At 36.0% G+C, this 21,858-nt stretch overlaps 3 non-coding genes across 3 annotated transcripts; all 3 read right to left on the bottom strand.

The window, feature by feature from the left end:
* Positions 1–1,207: 1,207 nt before the first annotated feature.
* On the bottom strand, positions 1,208–1,371 carry LOC135003907 (U1 spliceosomal RNA). Its single transcript, XR_010204785.1, has one exon. It is a non-coding gene; the product is annotated as a U1 spliceosomal RNA (small nuclear RNA).
* Positions 1,372–2,026: 655 nt separating this feature from the next.
* LOC135003972 (U1 spliceosomal RNA) lies at positions 2,027–2,189 on the bottom strand. Its single transcript, XR_010204850.1, has one exon. It is a non-coding gene; the product is annotated as a U1 spliceosomal RNA (small nuclear RNA).
* A 152-nt stretch (positions 2,190–2,341) lies between these two features.
* Positions 2,342–2,505, bottom strand: LOC135003909 (U1 spliceosomal RNA). Its single transcript, XR_010204787.1, has one exon. It is a non-coding gene; the product is annotated as a U1 spliceosomal RNA (small nuclear RNA).
* Between the last annotated feature and the right edge of the window lie 19,353 nt (positions 2,506–21,858).

The raw sequence follows: 21,858 nt of genomic DNA, 5'->3' as shown, positions 1-21,858 counted from the left end.
ATCTCCCTCGCCACCTCTCTGGGTGTCACCAGTGATAGTGACACCTCTGCCATGCTTGTAGCAGCTGGTCCTAAGATCTACGCGTCAAGCCCTGAGTGTTTGCCCTTGTGACTTGTTGATCATCATAGCAAAGCAGATGCTTACAGAAAACTGCAGGGGCTTAGATTGAAAATAAAAAAAATTGATGGGTATAAGGTAGAGAGGAGCGGGTTCGGTTCTCCGAGAACCGAATTCCCCACGAACTCCACGTGGTTTACACTGGTACGAGGCAGGCTCGGTTGTTCCCGCCTGACTCGGAAAACCTGAACAAGGGAAAATGTCATCATCCCGCTGTCGGATTCTCGCGAGATTCGGATTCCATATAAAGAGCTGCGCGTTGCCGCCATTTTTACTCGTGCATTGAAGAGAGAGCGGAGAGGACGTGGCTATGTTCTCTCAGTGGAAATCTCAATATCAGTGCTCAGTATCAGTGGATACTTATTGCTGCTCAGTAATACTAGTAGTGTGTCTCTCCTGCTCAGTGTCAGTTCTCAGTAGTATCCTCATCAGTGCTCAGTATCACTGCTCATTGTCTTGTGCTGCATTGTTGTGCTCAGCATACTACAGTACATTACTAATAGTCCAGTGCTGCATCTTGCTGCTCAGTGTCAGTTCTAGTATCCTCATCAGTGCTCACTATCACTGCTCATTGCATTGTGGTGTTCTGTATACTACAGTAACATAGTAATATAGTAACATATAGTAACATAGTTTTTGAGGTTGAATAGAGGCAAATTGCCCATCGTGTTCAACCTGTTTTAAGTTGTGATGATTCTACATACTTGCTGAATAATGTTTTATGACTAGTTAGCTACTACAACTCATGTTACCCCCGGATTAACCATGTTGATATTTTAAGTATTATAACCTTGGATAGCTTTTTCATTCAGAAATGTATCCATTCCTTTTTTAAATCCAATTACAGAGTCCGCCATTACCACCTTCCCTGGCAGGGAATTCCACATCCTGATTGCCCTAACAGTGAAGATCATAGTATCTCTCCTGGCAGGTAAGTAGGAGTTGGGCCAGAGCTGTGGAGGATTGCTGCTCGGGCACCCCCTGTCAAGTGAAGGAGATCCAACTGAGGCAGCACAAGGGAACTCTCGAAAGAAGAACAAGGCTAGAGGAAGATCTGAGACAAAGAAATCTGACTTTTACCAGAGCTGACCAGAGGAAAGCACAAACACAGTCCCCCACTACCACAAATAATGCAGTCGAGTTTCCCACATTTGGGGAAATCACAGGGGTCAGCATACCTAGAATGCAATGAATGAACCTCACCCTGGGAGAACAATCTTCATGACCATGGTATCGCCTATGCAAAATAAGTATGATTTGGGATAGGGCTGGGGAGGGCCGCTGCTCAGGCACATCTCTGTCAAGTAAAGGAGATTCAACTGAGGCAGCACAAGGGAACTCTCATCTGGAGACAACAACTGCAGGGAGAACACATATTTTCAGATGAACATGGGAGGGCAGAAGGCTGCCTAATACTGAAGCACCCCCAAACAACAAACCAAATGCAACAACTAGTACAAGCATTCCTGGGGGAAGTTCTGCAGAAGATGGATTTGCATACGGTGATGTCATCCAAGCAGTGGGCCAAAGTTGGCTGGAACCCTCATCTGCATATGAAAAGAGAAAAGGGGTATGCAGGGCATGGCGGCCTTTTGCGGCGCTTGGATGACCCTTAGTTCGCATTAAACACCCCCACCCTCCTTCGGTGTGGGGCTCATGTTGACAATGCCCCAGCCCCTGAAGCATTCAAGCTGATTTCTTACAGCAGCTTGGCACTGTAACAGCTCCAGAGCTGCTCTGTAAGGCAAGTAAAAGGGTGTGTAGTTTGCATTGTGCATTGGAAGGCACAAAGTAAGCAGACAGGAGGAGAAGTCAGGATAGTGCACAAGGGTATAAAAGGGAGGGGCTCAAGAAAAAAGAAGTGGAAACAGACAGCAAACTAGGCTGGAGAGAGACCTGAGACAAAGAGATCTGAATTATACGAGAGCCGACCAGGGGAAACACAAATTATGCAGTCAAGTTTCCCACATTTGGGGAAATCGCAGGGGCAGCACACCCAGAGTGCAATGGGTGAGCCTTGCCCTGGGAGAAGCACCTTCATGATCATAGTATCTCACCTGGCAGGTAAGTAGGAGTTGGGCTTGAGCTGGGGAGGGTCGCTGCTCGGGCACCCCCCTGTCAAGTGAAGGAGATCCAACTGAGGCAGCACAAGGGAACTCTCGAAAGAAGAACAAGGCTAGAGGAAGATCTGAAACAAAGAAATCTGACTTTTACCAGAGCTGACCAGAGGAAAACACAAACACAGTCCCCCACTACCACAAATAATGCAGTCGAGTTACCCACATTTGGGGAAATCACAGGGGTCAGCATACCCAGAATGCAATGAATGAACCTCACCCTGGGAGAATAATCTTCATGACCATGGTATCTCCTATGCAAAATAAGTATGATTTGGGATAGGGCTGGGGAGGGCCGCTGCTCAGGCACATCTCTGTCAAGTAAAGGAGATTCAACTGAGGCAGCACAAGGGAACTCCAGCATCCTCTACAGACTAAGAGAAAAGGATTTACCGGTAGGTATTAAAATCCTATTTTCTCATACGACCTAGAGGATGCTGGGGTCACATTAAGAACCATGGGGTTATACCAAAGCTCTTGAACGGGTGGAAGAGTGCGTACGACTCTGCAGCACCGAATGACCCAACTTGAGGTTATCATCGGCAAGGATGCAGTGGCGTTAATGTTTCCTGGTGTCAACCTGTATTATTTCAGTAGATATTGAAATGAGGATGCATCTTGCTGCCTTTCCAATGAAGCAAGTTTAATTTAGTAATAGGTGAAAAACCATCCCTACAAAGATGTTAATCAGATACTTGGCTTTGTGGACACTTTTCAGAGAACAAATTTGTTAGCATAAAAATAAAGCCAGAAAATGAAGAGCTGTTTAATCACTCAATTGGATTTTTTTGCCAGCATATTTCTTTTTCTCTGCAAACCACTGCTAAATTGTGCTTCCTAGCTGTTTTTATAAAATCACTGAATCAAATCTAACTCTGATTACATCAGAGAAGGCCAGGTACCCTACACCATAACAGGGGTTTTTGAAATTTTGACTTGTCTACTTAAAGATCACCAAAATCTGATAACAAGGTCAATTACATCCCTGGGTGGGATTGAACCACCAACCCTTTGGTTAATAACCAATCACACTAACCAATTGCGCCACAGAGACACTTTGCAAAAGTCCATACTGACAAAGGCTAATAAGCATTCATCTAGAACGTTTCCTAGAAAAACTTTAAAAAGTCAATAATCTGGAGAGTTTTTGTAAGATGTTTCTTCCATCAACCAACGAAGAAACACATTGTTACTTTCCCATGATGAGTGAGTGCTTCAAGATCTCTTGCACTTACATGTGCAGCAGAGTACTGTAATGAAAGCATGCTGGGTTCATAACCCAGAGGTAGGCAGATTGAAACTATCCTCTGCTATATGCATTTTTTTTTGTTAATTAAAGTAATCCAAAACTGGGATTGATATTTTTTCTCTTTTATTTTTACTTAAAGTACAATAACTTTTACCATTTTAATATGTTTTAATAGTATATTGACAGTATTGTTTTCTTTCAAAAATCCACTTAATTTTCTTTACCCGATTATTAAAATGGTAATTGACAAAAACAAACTACATTGTCACCAGAAGAGCAATACAAAATGTACAAGTGATATATTAAAATCATCTTTCCAGCTTGAATTTCAATGATGCATTGGGGCAACGATTTTGTGAGAAACATCTTCACCCTTAAATAAAGATTTTCTTAATTCCTTACCTGTGTGCTAATTAGATATCACCTTGTTTTCACATTAAACAGACTTCCACATGAGAAAGCAGCAAGGATGCAGTGGCGTTAATGTTTCCTGGTGTCAACCTGTATTATTTCAGTAGATATTGAAATGAGGATGCATCTTGCTGCCTTTCCAATGAAGCAAGTTTAATTTAGTAATAGGTGAAAAACCATCCCTACAAAGATGTTAATCCGATACTTGGCTTTGTGGACACTTTTCAGAGAACAAATTTGTTAGCATAAAAATAAAGCCAGAAAATGAAGAGCTGTTTAATCACTCAATTGGATTTTTCTGCCAGCATATTTCATTTTCTCTGCAACCCACTGCTAAATTGTGCTTCCTAGCTGTTTTTTTATAAAATCACTTAATCAAATCTAACTCTGATTACATCAGAGTAGGCCAGGTACCCTACACCATAAGAGGGGGTTTGAAATTTTGACTTGTCTACTTAAAGATCACCAAAATCTGATGACAAGGTCAATAACATCCCTGGGTGGGATTGAACCACCAACCCTTTGGTTAATAACCAAACACACTAACCGATTGCACCACAGAGACACTTTGCAAAAGTACATACTGACAAAGGCTAATAAGCATTCATCTAGAACGTTTCCTAGAAAACTTTAAAAAGTCAATAATCTGGAGAGATTTTGTAAGATGTTTCTTCCATCAACCAATGAAGAAACGCATTGGTACTTTCCCATGATGAGTGAGTGCTTCAGGATCTCTTGCACTTACATGTGCAGCAGAGTACTGCAATGGAAGCATGCTGGGCCCATAACCCAGAGGTAGGCAGATTGAAACTATCCTCTGCTATATGCATTTTTTTTTGTTAATTAAAGTAATCCAAAACTGGGATTGATATTTTTGCTCTTTTATTTTTACTTAAAGTACAATAACTTTTACCATTTTAATTTGTTTTAATAGTATATTGACAGTATTGTTTTCTTTCAAAAATCCACTTAATTTTCTTTACCCTATTATTAAAATGGTAATTGACAAAAACAAACTACATTGTCACCAGAAGAGCAATACAAAATGTACAAGTGATATATTAAAATCATCTTTCCAGCTTGAATTTCAATGATGCATTGGGGCAACGATTTTGTGAGAAACATCTTCACCCTTAAATAAAGATTTTCTTAATTCCTTACCTGTGTGCTAATTAGATATCACCTTGTTTTCACATTAAACAGACTTCCACATGAGAAAGCAGCAAGGATGCAGTGGCGTTAATGTTTCCTGGTGTCAACCTGTATTATTTCAGTAGATATTGAAATGAGGATGCATCTTGCTGCCTTTCCAATGAAGCAAGTTTAATTTAGTAATAGGTGAAAAACCATCCCTACAAAGATGTTAATCCGATACTTGGCTTTGTGGACACTTTTCAGAGAACAAATTTGTTAGCATAAAAATAAAGCCAGAAAATGAAGAGCTGTTTAATCACTCAATTGGATTTTTCTGCCAGCATATTTCATTTTCTCTGCAACCCACTGCTAAATTGTGCTTCCTAGCTGTTTTTTGATAAAATCACTTAATCAAATCTAACTCTGATTACATCAGAGTAGGCCAGGTACCCTACACTATAAGAGGGGGTTTGAAATTTTGACTTGTCTACTTAAAGATCACCAAAATCTGATGACAAGGTCAATAACATCCCTGGGTGGGATTGAACCACCAACCCTTTGGTTAATAACCAAACACACTAACCGATTGCACCACAGAGACACTTTGCAAAAGTACATACTGACAAAGGCTAATAAGCATTCATCTAGAACGTTTCCTAGAAAACTTTAAAAAGTCAATAATCTGGAGAGATTTTGTAAGATGTTTCTTCCATCAACCAATGAAGAAACGCATTGGTACTTTCCCATGATGAGTGAGTGCTTCAGGATCTCTTGCACTTACATGTGCAGCAGAGTACTGCAATGGAAGCATGCTGGGCCCATAACCCAGAGGTAGGCAGATTGAAACTATCCTCTGCTATATGCATTTTTTTTTGTTAATTAAAGTAATCCAAAACTGGGATTGATATTTTTGCTCTTTTATTTTTACTTAAAGTACAATAACTTTTACCATTTTAATTTGTTTTAATAGTATATTGACAGTATTGTTTTCTTTCAAAAATCCACTTAATTTTCTTTACCCTATTATTAAAATGGTAATTGACAAAAACAAACTACATTGTCACCAGAAGAGCAATACAAAATGTACAAGTGATATATTAAAATCATCTTTCCAGCTTGAATTTCAATGATGCATTGGGGCAACGATTTTGTGAGAAACATCTTCACCCTTAAATAAAGATTTTCTTAATTCCTTACCTGTGTGCTAATTAGATATCACCTTGTTTTCACATTAAACAGACTTCCACATGAGAAAGCAGCAAGGATGCAGTGGCGTTAATGTTTCCTGGTGTCAACCTGTATTATTTCAGTAGATATTGAAATGAGGATGCATCTTGCTGCCTTTCCAATGAAGCAAGTTTAATTTAGTAATAGGTGAAAAACCATCCCTACAAAGATGTTAATCAGATACTTGGCTTTGTGGACACTTTTCAGAGAACAAATTTGTTAGCATAAAAATAAAGCCAGAAAATGAAGAGCTGTTTAATCACTCAATTGGATTTTTTTGCCAGCATATTTCTTTTTCTCTGCAAACCACTGCTAAATTGTGCTTCCTAGCTGTTTTTATAAAATCACTGAATCAAATCTAACTCTGATTACATCAGAGAAGGCCAGGTACCCTACACCATAACAGGGGTTTTTGAAATTTTGACTTGTCTACTTAAAGATCACCAAAATCTGATAACAAGGTCAATTACGTCCCTGGGTGGGATTGAACCACCAACCTTTTGGTTAATAGCCGTACACACTAACTGATTGCGCCACAGCGACACTTTGCAAAAGTACATACTGACAAAGGCTAATAAGCATTCATCTAGAACGTTTCCTAGAAAAACTTTAAATAGTCAATAATCTGGAGAGTTTTTGTAAGATGTTTCTTCCATCAACCAATGAAGAAACACATTGGTACTTTCCCATGATGAGTGAGTGCTTCAGGATCTCTTGCAATTACATGTGCAGCAGAGTACTGTAATGGAAGCTCGCTGGGTCCATAACCCAGAGGTAGGCAGATTGAAACTATCCTCTGCTATATGCATTTTTTTTTGTTAATTAAAGTAAACCAAAACTGGGATTGATATTTTTGCTCTTTTATTTTTACTTAAAGTACAATAACTTTTACCATTTTAATTTGTTTTAATAGTATATTGACAGTATTGTTTTCTTTCAAAAATCCACTTAATTTTCTTTACCCGATTATTAAAATGGTAATTGACAAAAACAAACTACATTGTCACCAGAAGAGCAATACAAAATGTACAAGTGATATATTAAAATCATCTTTCCAGCTTGGATTTCAATGATGCATTGGGGCAACGATTTTGTGAGAAACATCTTCACCCTTAAATAAAGATTTTCTTAATTCCTTACCTGTGTGCTAATTAGATATCACCTTGTTTTCACATTAAACAGACTTCCACATGAGAAAACAGCAAAGATGCAGTGGCGTTAATGTTTCATGGTGTCAACCTGTATTATTTCCGTAGATATTGAAATGAGGATGCATCTTGCTGCCTTTCCAATGAAGCAAGTTTAATTTAGTAATAGGTGAAAAACCATCCCTACAAAGATGTTAATCAGATACTTGGCTTTGTGGACACTTTTCAGAGAACAAATTTGTTATCATAAAAATAAAGCCAGAAAATGAAGAGCTGTTTAATCACTCAATTGTATTTTTCTGCCAGCATTTTTCTTTTTCTCTGCAACCCACTGCTAAATTGTGCTTCCTAGCTGTTTTTTTATAAAATCACTTAATCAAATCTAACTCTGATTACATCAGAGAAGGCCAGGTACCCTACACCATAAGAGGGGGTTTGCAATTTTGACTTGTCTACTTAAATATCACCAAAATCTGATCACAAGGTCAATTACGTCCCTGGGTGGGATTGAACCACCAACCTTTTGATTAATAGCTGAACACACTAACCGATTGCGCCACAGAGACACTTTGCAAAAAGAATATACTGACAAAGACTAATAAGCATTCATCTAGAACGTTTCCTAGAAAAACTTTAAAAAGTCAATAATCTGGAGAGTTTTTGTAAGATGTTTCTTCCAGCAACCAATGAAGAAACACATTGGTACTTTCGCATGATGAGTGAGTGCTTCAGGATCTCTTGCACTTACATGTGCAGCAGAGTACTGCAATGGAAGCATGCTGGGCCCATAACCCAGAGGTAGGCAGATTGAAACTATCCTTTGCTATATGCATTTTTTTTTTGTTCATTAAAGTAATCCAAAACTGGGATTGATATTTTAGCTTTTATTTTTACTTAAAGTACAATAACTTTTACCATTTTAATTTGTTTTAATAGTATATTGACAGTATTGTTTTCTTTCAAAAATCCACTTAATTTTCTTTACCCTATTATTAAAATGGTAATTGACAAAAACAAACTACATTGTCACCAGAAGAGCAATACAAAATGTACAAGTGATATATTAAAATCATCTTTCCAGCTTGAATTTCAATGATGCATTGGGGCAATGATTTTGTGAGAAACATCTTTACCCTTAAATAAAGATTTTCTTAATTCCTTACCTGTGTGCTAATTAGATATCACCTTGTTTTCACATTAAACAGACTTCCACATGAGAAAGCAGCAAGGATGCAGTGGCGTTAATGTTTCCTGGTGTCAACCTGTATTATTTCAGTAGATATTGAAATGAGGATGCATCTTGCTGCCTTTCCAATGAAGCAAGTTTAATTTAGTAATAGGTGAAAAACCATCCCTACAAATATGTTAATCAGATACTTGGCTTTGTGGACACTTTTCAGAGAACAAATTTGTTATCATAAAAATAAAGCCAGAAAATGAAGAGCTGTTTAATCACTCAATTGTATTTTTCTGCCAGCATTTTTCTTTTTCTCTGCAACCCACTGCTAAATTGTGCTTCCTAGCTGTTTTTTTATAAAATCACTTAATCAAATCTAACTCTGATTACATCAGAGAAGGCCAGGTACCCTACACCATAAGAGGGGGTTTGCAATTTTGACTTGTCTACTTAAATATCACCAAAATCTGATCACAAAGTCAATTACGTCCCTGGGTGGGATTGAACCACCAACCTTTTGATTAATAGCTGAACACACTAACCGATTGCGCCACAGAGACACTTTGCAAAAAGAATATACTGACAAAGACTAATAAGCATTCATCTAGAACGTTTCCTAGAAAAACTTTAAAAAGTCAATAATCTGGAGAGTTTTTGTAAGATGTTTCTTCCAGCAACCAATGAAGAAACACATTGGTACTTTCGCATGATGAGTGAGTGCTTCAGGATCTCTTGCACTTACATGTGCAGCAGAGTACTGCAATGGAAGCATGCTGGGCCCATAACCCAGAGGTAGGCAGATTGAAACTATCCTTTGCTATATGCATTTTTTTTTTGTTCATTAAAGTAATCCAAAACTGGGATTGATATTTTAGCTTTTATTTTTACTTAAAGTACAATAACTTTTACCATTTTAATTTGTTTTAATAGTATATTGACAGTATTGTTTTCTTTCAAAAATCCACTTAATTTTCTTTACCCTATTATTAAAATGGTAATTGACAAAAACAAACTACATTGTCACCATAAGAGCAATACAAAATGTACAAGTGATATATTAAAATCATCTTTCCAGCTTGAATTTCAATGATGCATTGGGGCAATGATTTTGTGAGAAACATCTTTACCCTTAAATAAAGATTTTCTTAATTCCTTACCTGTGTGCTAATTAGATATCACCTTGTTTTCACATTAAACAGACTTCCACATGAGAAAGCAGCAAGGATGCAGTGGCGTTAATGTTTCCTGGTGTCAACCTGTATTATTTCAGTAGATATTGAAATGAGGATGCATCTTGCTGCCTTTCCAATGAAGCAAGTTTAATTTAGTAATAGGTGAAAAACCATCCCTACAAATATGTTAATCAGATACTTGGCTTTGTGGACACTTTTCAGAGAACAAATTAGTTAGCATAAAAATAAAGCCAGAAAATGAAGAGCTGTTTAATCACTCAATTGGATTTTTCTGCCAGCATATTTCTTTTTCTCTGCAACCCACTGCTAAATTGTGCTTCCTAGCTGTTTTTATAAAATCACTGAATCAAATCTAACTCTGATTACATCAGAGAAGGCCAGGTACCCTACACCATAACAGGGGGTTTGAAATTTTGACTTGTCTGCTTAAAGATCACCAAAATCTGATAACAAGGTCAATTAAGTCCCTGGGTGGGATTGAACCACCAACCTTTTGGTTAATAGCCTTACACACTAACTGATTGCGCCACAGCGACACTTTGCAAAACTACTTACTGACAAAGGCTAATAAGCATTCATCTAGAACGATTCCTAGAAACATTTTAAAAAGTCAATAATGTGGAGAGTTTTTGTAAGATGTTTCTTCCATCAACCAATGAAGAAACACATTGGTACTTTCCCATGATGAGTGAGTGCTTCAGGATCTCTTGCACTTACATGTGCAGCAGAGTACTGTAATGGAAGCATGCTGGGTCCATAACCCAGAGGTAGGCAGATTGAAACTATCCTCTGCTATATGCATTTTTTTTTTGTTCATTAAAGTAATCCAAAACTGGTATTGATATTTTAGCTTTTATTTTTACTTAAAGTACAATAACTTTTACCATTTTAATTTGTTTTAATAGTATATTGACAGTATTGTTTTCTTTCAAAAATCCAATTAATTTTCTTTACCCGATTATTAAAATGGTAACTGACAAAAACAAACTACATTGTCACCAGAAGAGCAATACAAAATGTACAAGTGATATATTAAAATCATCTTTCCAGCTTGAATTTCAATGATGCATTGGGGCAACGATTTTGTGAGAAACATCTTCACCCTTAAATAAAGATTTTCTTAATTCCTTACCTGTGTGCTAATTAGATATCACCTTGTTTTCACATTAAACAGACTTCCACATGAGAAAGCAGCAAGGATGCAGTGGCGTTAATGTTTCCTGGTGTCAACCTGTATTATTTCAGTAGATATTGAAATGAGGATGCATCTTGCTGCCTTTCCAATGAAGCAAGTTTAATTTAGTAATAGGTGAAAAACCATCCCTACAAAGGTGTTAATCAGAGACTTGGCTTTGTGGACACTTTTCAGAGAACAAATTTGTTATCATAAAAATAAAGCCAGAAAATGAAGAGCTGTTTAATCACTCAATTGTATTTTTCTGCCAGCATTTTTCTTTTTCTCTGCAACCCACTGCTAAATTGTGCTTCCTAGCTGTTTTTTTATAAAATCACTTAATCAAATCTAACTCTGATTACATCAGAGAAGGCCAGGTACCCTACACCATAAGAGGGGGTTTGCAATTTTGACTTGTCTACTTAAATATCACCAAAATCTGATCACAAGGTCAATTACGTCCCTGGGTGGGATTGAACCACCAACCTTTTGATTAATAGCTGAACACACTAACCGATTGCACCACAGAGACACTTTGCAAAAAGAATATACTGACAAAGACTAATAAGCATTCATCTAGAACGTTTCCTAGAAAAACTTTAAAAAGTCAATAATCTGGAGAGTTTTTGTAAGATGTTTCTTCCAGCAACCAATGAAGAAACACATTGGTACTTTCGCATGATGAGTGAGTGCTTCAGGATCTCTTGCACTTACATGTGCAGCAGAGTACTGCAATGGAAGCATGCTGGGCCCATAACCCAGAGGTAGGCAGATTGAAACTATCCTTTGCTATATGCATTTTTTTTTTGTTCATTAAAGTAATCCAAAACTGGGATTGATATTTTAGCTTTTATTTTTACTTAAAGTACAATAACTTTTACCATTTTAATTTGTTTTAATAGTATATTGACAGTATTGTTTTCTTTCAAAAATCCACTTAATTTTCTTTACCCTATTATTAAAATGGTAATTGACAAAAACAAACTACATTGTCACCAGAAGAGCAATACAAAATGTACAAGTGATATATTAAAATCATCTTTCCAGCTTGAATTTCAATGATGCATTGGGGCAATGATTTTGTGAGAAACATCTTTACCCTTAAATAAAGATTTTCTTAATTCCTTACCTGTGTGCTAATTAGATATCACCTTGTTTTCACATTAAACAGACTTCCACATGAGAAAGCAGCAAGGATGCAGTGGCGTTAATGTTTCCTGGTGTCAACCTGTATTATTTCAGTAGATATTGAAATGAGGATGCATCTTGCTGCCTTTCCAATGAAGCAAGTTTAATTTAGTAATAGGTGAAAAACCATCCCTACAAATATGTTAATCAGATACTTGGCTTTGTGGACACTTTTCAGAGAACAAATTAGTTAGCATAAAAATAAAGCCAGAAAATGAAGAGCTGTTTAATCACTCAATTGGATTTTTCTGCCAGCATATTTCTTTTTCTCTGCAACCCACTGCTAAATTGTGCTTCCTAGCTGTTTTTATAAAATCACTGAATCAAATCTAACTCTGATTACATCAGAGAAGGCCAGGTACCCTACACCATAACAGGGGGTTTGAAATTTTGACTTGTCTGCTTAAAGATCACCAAAATCTGATAACAAGGTCAATTAAGTCCCTGGGTGGGATTGAACCACCAACCTTTTGGTTAATAGCATTACACACTAACTGATTGCGCCACAGCGACACTTTGCAAAAGTACTTACTGACAAAGGCTAATAAGCATTCATCTAGAACGATTCCTAGAAACATTTTAAAAAGTCAATAATGTGGAGAGTTTTTGTAAGATGTTTCTTCCATCAACCAATGAAGAAACACATTGGTACTTCCCCATGATGAGTGAGTGCTTCAGGATCTCTTGCACTTACATGTGCAGCAGAGTACTGTAATGGAAGCATGCTGGGTCCATAACCCAGAGGTAGGCAGATTGAAACTATCCTCTGCTATATGCATTTTTTTTTTGTTCATTAAAGTAATCCAAAACTGGTATTGATATTTTAGCTTTTATTTTTACTTAAAGTACAATAACTTTTACCATTTTAATTTGTTTTAATAGTATATCGACAGTATTGTTTTCTTTCAAAAATCCAATTAATTTTCTTTACCCGATTATTAAAATGGTAACTGACAAAAACAAACTACATTGTCACCAGAAGAGCAATACAAAATGTACAAGTGATATATTAAAATCATCTTTCCAGCTTGAATTTCAATGATGCATTGGGGCAACGATTTTGTGAGAAACATCTTCACCCTTAAATAAAGATTTTCTTAATTCCTTACCTGTGTGCTAATTAGATATCACCTTGTTTTCACATTAAACAGACTTCCACATGAGAAAGCAGCAAGGATGCAGTGGCGTTAATGTTTCCTGGTGTCAACCTGTATTATTTCAGTAGATATTGAAATGAGGATGCATCTTGCTGCCTTTCCAATGAAGCAAGTTTAATTTAGTAATAGGTGAAAAACCATCCCTACAAAGGTGTTAATCAGAGACTTGGCTTTGTGGACACTTTTCAGAGAACAAATTTGTTATCATAAAAATAAAGCCAGAAAATGAAGAGCTGTTTAATCACTCAATTGTATTTTTCTGCCAGCATTTTTCTTTTTCTCTGCAACCCACTGCTAAATTGTGCTTCCTAGCTGTTTTTTTATAAAATCACTTAATCAAATCTAACTCTGATTACATCAGAGAAGGCCAGGTACCCTACACCATAAGAGGGGGTTTGCAATTTTGACTTGTCTACTTAAATATCACCAAAATCTGATCACAAGGTCAATTACGTCCCTGGGTGGGATTGAACCACCAACCCTTTTGATTAATAGCTGAACACACTAACCGATTGCACCACAGAGACACTTTGCAAAAAGAATATACTGACAAAGACTAATAAGCATTCATCTAGAACGTTTCCTAGAAAAACTTTAAAAAGTCAATAATCTGGAGAGTTTTTGTAAGATGTTTCTTCCAGCAACCAATGAAGAAACACATTGGTACTTTCGCATGATGAGTGAGTGCTTCAGGATCTCTTGCACTTACATGTGCAGCAGAGTACTGCAATGGAAGCATGCTGGGCCCATAACCCAGAGGTAGGCAGATTGAAACTATCCTTTGCTATATGCATTTTTTTTTTGTTCATTAAAGTAATCCAAAACTGGGATTGATATTTTAGCTTTTATTTTTACTTAAAGTACAATAACTTTTACCATTTTAATTTGTTTTAATAGTATATTGACAGTATTGTTTTCTTTCAAAAATCCACTTAATTTTCTTTACCCTATTATTAAAATGGTAATTGACAAAAACAAACTACATTGTCACCAGAAGAGCAATACAAAATGTACAAGTGATATATTAAAATCATCTTTCCAGCTTGAATTTCAATGATGCATTGGGGCAATGATTTTGTGAGAAACATCTTTACCCTTAAATAAAGATTTTCTTAATTCCTTACCTGTGTGCTAATTAGATATCACCTTGTTTTCACATTAAACAGACTTCCACATGAGAAAGCAGCAAGGATGCAGTGGCGTTAATGTTTCCTGGTGTCAACCTGTATTATTTCAGTAGATATTGAAATGAGGATGCATCTTGCTGCCTTTCCAATGAAGCAAGTTTAATTTAGTAATAGGTGAAAAACCATCCCTACAAATATGTTAATCAGATACTTGGCTTTGTGGACACTTTTCAGAGAACAAATTAGTTAGCATAAAAATAAAGCCAGAAAATGAAGAGCTGTTTAATCACTCAATTGGATTTTTCTGCCAGCATATTTCTTTTTCTCTGCAACCCACTGCTAAATTGTGCTTCCTAGCTGTTTTTATAAAATCACTGAATCAAATCTAACTCTGATTACATCAGAGAAGGCCAGGTACCCTACACCATAACAGGGGGTTTGAAATTTTGACTTGTCTGCTTAAAGATCACCAAAATCTGATAACAAGGTCAATTAAGTCCCTGGGTGGGATTGAACCACCAACCTTTTGGTTAATAGCCTTACACACTAACTGATTGCGCCACAGCGACACTTTGCAAAAGTACTTACTGACAAAGGCTAATAAGCATTCATCTAGAACGATTCCTAGAAACATTTTAAAAAGTCAATAATGTGGAGAGTTTTTGTAAGATGTTTCTTCCATCAACCAATGAAGAAACACATTGGTACTTTCCCATGATGAGTGAGTGCTTCAGGATCTCTTGCACTTACATGTGCAGCAGAGTACTGTAATGGAAGCATGCTGGGTCCATAACCCAGAGGTAGGCAGATTGAAACTATCCTCTGCTATATGCATTTTTTTTTGTTCATTAAAGTAATCCAAAACTGGGATTGATATTTTAGCTTTTATTTTTACTTAAAGTACAATAACTTTTACCATTTTAATTTGTTTTAATAGTATATTGACAGTATTGTTTTCTTTCAAAAATCCAATTAATTTTCTTTACCCGATTATTAAAATGGTAACTGACAAAAACAAACTACATTGTCACCAGAAGAGCAATACAAAATGTACAAGTGATATATTAAAATCATCTTTCCAGCTTGAATTTCAATGATGCATTGGGGCAACGATTTTGTGAGAAACATCTTCACCCTTAAATAAAGATTTTCTTAATTCCTTACCTGTGTGCTAATTAGATATCACCTTGTTTTCACATTAAACAGACTTCCACATGAGAAAGCAGCAAGGATGCAGTGGCGTTAATGTTTCCTGGTGTCAACCTGTATTATTTCAGTAGATATTGAAATGAGGATGCATCTTGCTGCCTTTCCAATGAAGCAAGTTTAATTTAGTAATAGGTGAAAAACCATCCCTACAAAGGTGTTAATCAGAGACTTGGCTTTGTGGACACTTTTCAGAGAACAAATTTGTTAGCATAAAAATAAAGCCAGAAAATGAAGAGCTGTTTAATCACTCAATTGGATTTTTTTGATAGCATATTTCTTTTTCTCTGCAACCCACTGCTAAATTGTGCTTCCTAGCTGTTTTTATAAAATCACTGAATCAAATCTAACTCTGATTACATCAGAGAAGGCCAGGTACCCTACACCATAACAGGGGTTTTCGAAATTTTGACTTGTCTACTTAAAGATCAACAAAATCTGATAACAAGGTCAATTATGTCCCTGGGTGGGATTGAACCACCAACCTTTTGGTTAATAGCTGTACACACTAACTGATTGCGCCACAGCGACACTTTGCAAAAGTACATACTGACAAAGGCTAATAAGCATTCATCTAGAACGTTTCCTATAAAAACTTTAAATAGTCAATAATCTGGAGAGTTTTTGTAAGATGTTTCTTCCATCAACCAATGAAGAAACACATTGGTACTTTCCCATGATGAGTGAGTGCTTCAGGATCTCTTGCACTTACATGTGCAGCAGAGTACTGTTATGAAAGCATGCTGGGTCCATAACCCAGAGGTAGGCAGATTGAAACTATCCTCTGCTATATGCATTTTTTTTTTGTTAATTAAAGTAATCCAAAACTGGGATTGATATTTTTGCTCTTTTATTTTTACTTAAAGTACAATAACTTTTACCATTTTAATTTGTTTTAATAGTATATTGACAGTATTGTTTTCTTTCAAAAATCCAATTAATTTTCTTTACCCGATTATTAAAATGGTAATTGACAAAAACAAACTACATTGTCACCAGAAGAGCAATACAAAATGTACAAGTGATATATTAAAATCATCTTTCCAGCTTGAATTTCAATGATGCATTGGGGCAACGATTTTGTGAGAAACATCTTCACCCTTAAATAAAGATTTTCTTAATTCCTTACCTGTGTGCTAATTAGATATCACTTTGTTTTCACATTAAACAGACTTCCACATGAGAAAACAGCAAAGATGCAGTGGCGTTAATGTTTCCTGGTGTCAACCTGTATTATTTCCGTAGATATTGAAATGAGGATGCATCTTGCTGCCTTTCCAATGAAGCAAGTTTAATTTAGTAATAGGTGAAAAACCATCCCTACAAAGATGTTAATCAGATACTTGGCTTTGTGGACACTTTTCAGAGAACAAATTTGTTATCATAAAAATAAAGCAAGAAAATGAAGAGCTGTTTAATCACTCAATTGGATTTTTCTGCCAGCATTTTTCTTTTTCTCTGCAACCCACTGCTAAATTGTGCTTCCTAGCTGTTTTTTTAATAAAATCACTTAATCAAATCTAACTCTGATTACATCAGAGAAGGCCAGGTACCCTACACCATAAGAGGGGTTTTGCAATTTTGACTTGTCTACTTAAATATTACCAAAATCTGATCACAATGTCAATTACGTCCCTGGGTGGGATTGAACCACCAACCTTCTGATTAATAGCTGAACACACTAACCGATTGCGCCACAGAGACACTTTGCAAAAAGTACATACTGACAAAGACTAATAAGCATTCATCTAGAACGTTTCCTAGAAAAACTTTAAAAAGTCAATAATCTGGAGAGTTTTTGTAAGATGTTTCTTCCAGCAACCAATGAAGAAACACATTGGTACTTTCGCATGATGAGTGAGTGCTTCAGGATCTCTTGCACTTACATGTGCAGCAGAGTACTGCACTGGAAGCATGCTGGGCCCATAACCCAGAGGTAGGCAGATTGAAACTATCCTTTGCTATATGCATTTTTTTTTTGTTCATTAAAGTAATCCAAAACTGGGATTGATATTTTAGCTTTTATTTTTACTTAAAGTACAATAACTTTTACCATTTTAATTTGTTTTAATAGTATATTGACAGTATTGTTTTCTTTCAAAAATCCAATTAATTTTCTTTACCCGATTTTTAAAATGGTAATTGACAAAAACAAACTACATTGTCACCAGAAGAGCAATACAAAATGTACAAGTGATATATTAAAATCATCTTTCCAGCTTGAATTTCAATGATGCATTGGGGCAACGATTTTGTGAGAAACATCTTCACCCTTAAATAAAGATTTTCTTAATTCCTTACCTGTGTGCTAATTAGATATCACCTTGTTTTCACATTAAACAGACTTCCACATGAGAAAACAGCAAAGATGCAGTGGCGTTAATGTTTCCTGGTGTCAACCTGTATTATTTCCGTAGATATTGAAATGAGGATGCATCTTGCTGCCTTTCCAATGAAGCAAGTTTAATTTAGTAATAGGTGAAAAACCATCCCTACAAAAATGTTAATCAGATACTTGGCTTTGTGGACACTTTTCAGAGAACAAATTTGTTATCATAAAAATAAAGCCAGAAAATGAAGAGCTGTTTAATCACTCAATTGGATTTTTCTGCCAGCATTTTTCTTTTTCTCTGCAACCCACTGCTAAATTGTGCTTCCTAGCTGTTTTTTTATAAAATCACTTAATCAAATCTAACTCTGATTACATCAGAGAAGGCCAGGTACCCTACACCATAAGAGGGGGTTTGCAATTTTGACTTGTCTACTTAAATATCACCAAAATCTGATCACAAGGTCAATTATGTCCCTGGGTGGGATTGAACCACCAACTTTTTTATTAATAGCTGAACACACTAACCAATTGCGCCACAGAGACACTTTGCAAAAAGTACATACTGACAAAGACTAATAAGCATTCATCTAGAACGTTTCCTAAAAAAACTTTAAAAAGTCAATAATCTGGAGAGTTTTTGTAAGATGTTTCTTCCAGCAACCAATGAAGAAACACATTGGTACTTTCGCATGATGAGTGAGTGCTTCAGGATCTCTTGCACTTACATGTGCAGCAGAGTACTGCAATGGAAGCATGCTGGGCCCATAACCCAGAGGTAGGCAGATTGAAACTATCCTTTGCTATATGCATTTTTTTTTGTTCATTAAAGTAATCAAAAACTGGGATTGATATTTTAGCTTTTATTTTTACTTAAAGTACAATAACTTTTACCATTTTAATTTGTTTTAATAGTATATTGACAGTATTGTTTTCTTTCAAAAATCCAATTAATTTTCTTTACCCGATTATTAAAATGGTAATTGACAAAAACAAACTACATTGTCACCAGAAGAGCAATACAAAATGTACAAGTGATATATTAAAATCATCTTTCCAGCTTGAATTTCAATGATGCATTGGGGCAACGATTTTGTGAGAAACATCTTCACCCTTAAATAAAGATTTTCTTAATTCTTTACCTGTGTGCTAATTAGATATCACCTTGTTTTCACATTAAACAGACTTCCACATGAGAAAACAGCAAAGATGCAGTGGTGTTAATGTTTCCTGGTGTCAACCTGTATTATTTCTGTAGATATTGAAATGAGGATGCATCTTGCTGCCTTTTTAATGAAGCAAGTTTAATTTAGTAATAGGTGAAAAACCATCCCTACAAAGATGTTAATCAGATACTTGGCTTTGTGGACACTTTTCAGAGAACAAATTTGTTATCATAAAAATAAAGCCAGAAAATGAAGAGCTGTTTAATCACTCAATTGGATTTTTCTGCCAGCATTTTTCTTTTTCTCTGCAACCCACTGCTAAATTGTGCTTCCTAGCTGTTTTTTTTATAAAATCACTTAATCAAATCTAACTCTGATTACATCAGAGAAGGCCAGGTACCCTACACCATAAGAGAGGGTTTGCAATTTTGACTTGTCTACTTAAATATCACCAAAATCTGATCACAAGGTCAATTACGTCCCTGGGTGGGATTGAACCACCAACCTTTTGATTAATAGCTGAACACACTAACAGATTGCGCCACAGAGACACTTTGCAAAAAGTCCATACTGACAAAGACTAATAAGCATTCATCTAGAACGTTTCCTAGAAAAACTTTAAAAAGTCAATAATCTGGAGAGTTTTTGTAAGATGTTTCTTCCAGCAACCAATGAAGAAACACATTGGTACTTTCGCATGATGAGTGAGTGCTTCAGGATCTCTTGCACTTAAATGTGCAGCAGAGTACTGCAATGGAAGCATGCTGGGCCCATAACCCAGAGGTAGGCAGATTGAAACTATCCTTTGCTATATGCATTTTTTTTTGTTCATTAAAGTAATCCAAAACTGGGATTGATATTTTAGCTTTTATTTTTACTTAAAGTACAATAACTTTTACCATTTTAATTTGTTTTAATAGTATATTGACAGTATTGTTTTCTTTCAAAAATCCACTTAATTTTCTTTACCCTATTATTAAAATGGTAATTGACAAAAACAAACTACATTGTCACCAGAAGAGCAATACAAAATGTACAAGTGATACATTAAAATCATCTTTCCAGCTTGAATTTCAATGATGCATTGGGGCAACGATTATGTGAGAAACATCTTCACCCTTAAATAAAGATTTTCTTAATTCCTTACCTGTGTGCTAATTAGATATCACCTTGTTTTCACATTAAACAGACTTCCACATGAGAAAGCAGCAAGGATGCAGTGGCGTTAATGTTTCCTGGTGTCAACCTGTATTATTTCAGTAGATATTGAAATGAGGATGCATCTTGCTGCCTTTCCAATGAAGCAAGTTTAATTTAGTAATAGATGAAAAACCATCCCTACAAATATGTTAATCAGATACTTGGCTTTGTGGACACTTTTCAGAGAACAAATTAGTTAGCATAAAAATAAAGCCAGAAAATGAAGAGCTGTTTAATCACTCAATTGGATTTTTCTGCCAGCATATTTCTTTTTCTCTGCAACCCACTGCTAAATTGTGCTTCCTAGCTGTTTTTATAAAATCACTGAATCAAATCTAACTACATCAGAGAAGGCCAGGTACCCTACACCATAACAGGGGGTTTGAAATTTTGACTTGTCTACTTAAAGATCACCAAAATCTGATAACAAGGTCAATTAAGTCCCTGGGTGGGATTGAACCACCAACCTTTTGGTTAATAGCCTTACACACTAACTGATTGCGCCACAGCGACACTTTGCAAAAGTGCATACTGACAAAGGCTAATAAGCATTCATCTAGAACGATTCCTAGAAACATTTTAAAAAGTCAATAATGTGGAGAGTTTTTGTAAGATGTTTCTTCCATCAACCAATGAAGAAACACATTGGTACTTTCCCATGATGAGTGAGTGCTTCAGGATCTTTTGCACTTACATGTGCAGCAGAGTACTGTAATGGAAGCATGCTGGGTCCATAACCCAGAGGTAGGCAGATTGAAACTATCCTCTGCTATATGCATTTTTTTTTTGTTAAATAACGTAATCCAAAACTGGGATTGATATTTTTGCTCTTTTATTTTTACTTAAAGTACAATAACTTTTACCATTTTAATTTGTTTTAATAGTATATTGACAGTATTGTTTTCTTTCAAAAATCCACTTAATTTTCTTTACCCGATTATTAAAATGGTAATTGACAAAAACAAACTACATTGTCACCAGAAGAGCAATACAAAATGTACAAGTGATATATTAAAATCATCTTTCCAGCTTGAATTTCAATGATGCATTGGGGCAACGATTTTGTGAGAAACATCTTCACCCTTAAATAAAGATTTTCTTAATTCCTTACCTGTGTGCTAATTAGATATCACCTTGTTTTCACATTAAACAGACTTCCACATGAGAAAACAGTAAAGATGCAGTGGCGTTAATGTTTCCTGGTGTCAACCTGTATTATTTCCGTAGATATTGAAATGAGGATGCATCTTGCTGCCTTTCCAATGAAGCAAGTTTAATTTAGTAATAGGTGAAAAACCATCCCTACAAAGATGTTAATCAGATATTTGGCTTTGTGGACACTTTTCAGAGAACAAATTTGTTATCATAAAAATAAAGCCAGAAAATGAAGAGCTGTTTAATCACTCAATTGGATTTTTCTGCCAGCATTATTCTTTTTCTCTGCAACCCACTGCTAAATTGTGCTTCCTAGCTGTTTTTTTATAAAATCACTTAATCAAATCTAACTCTGATTACATCAGAGAAGGCCAGGTACCCTA

The sequence above is a fragment of the Pseudophryne corroboree genome, unplaced genomic scaffold, assembly GCF_028390025.1.
Source record: "Pseudophryne corroboree isolate aPseCor3 unplaced genomic scaffold, aPseCor3.hap2 scaffold_191, whole genome shotgun sequence".
NCBI classification, from domain to species: domain Eukaryota; kingdom Metazoa; phylum Chordata; class Amphibia; order Anura; family Myobatrachidae; genus Pseudophryne; species Pseudophryne corroboree.
Note: the sequence above shows the minus strand (reverse complement) of the source record. Positions and strands in the feature narration are given on the sequence as shown.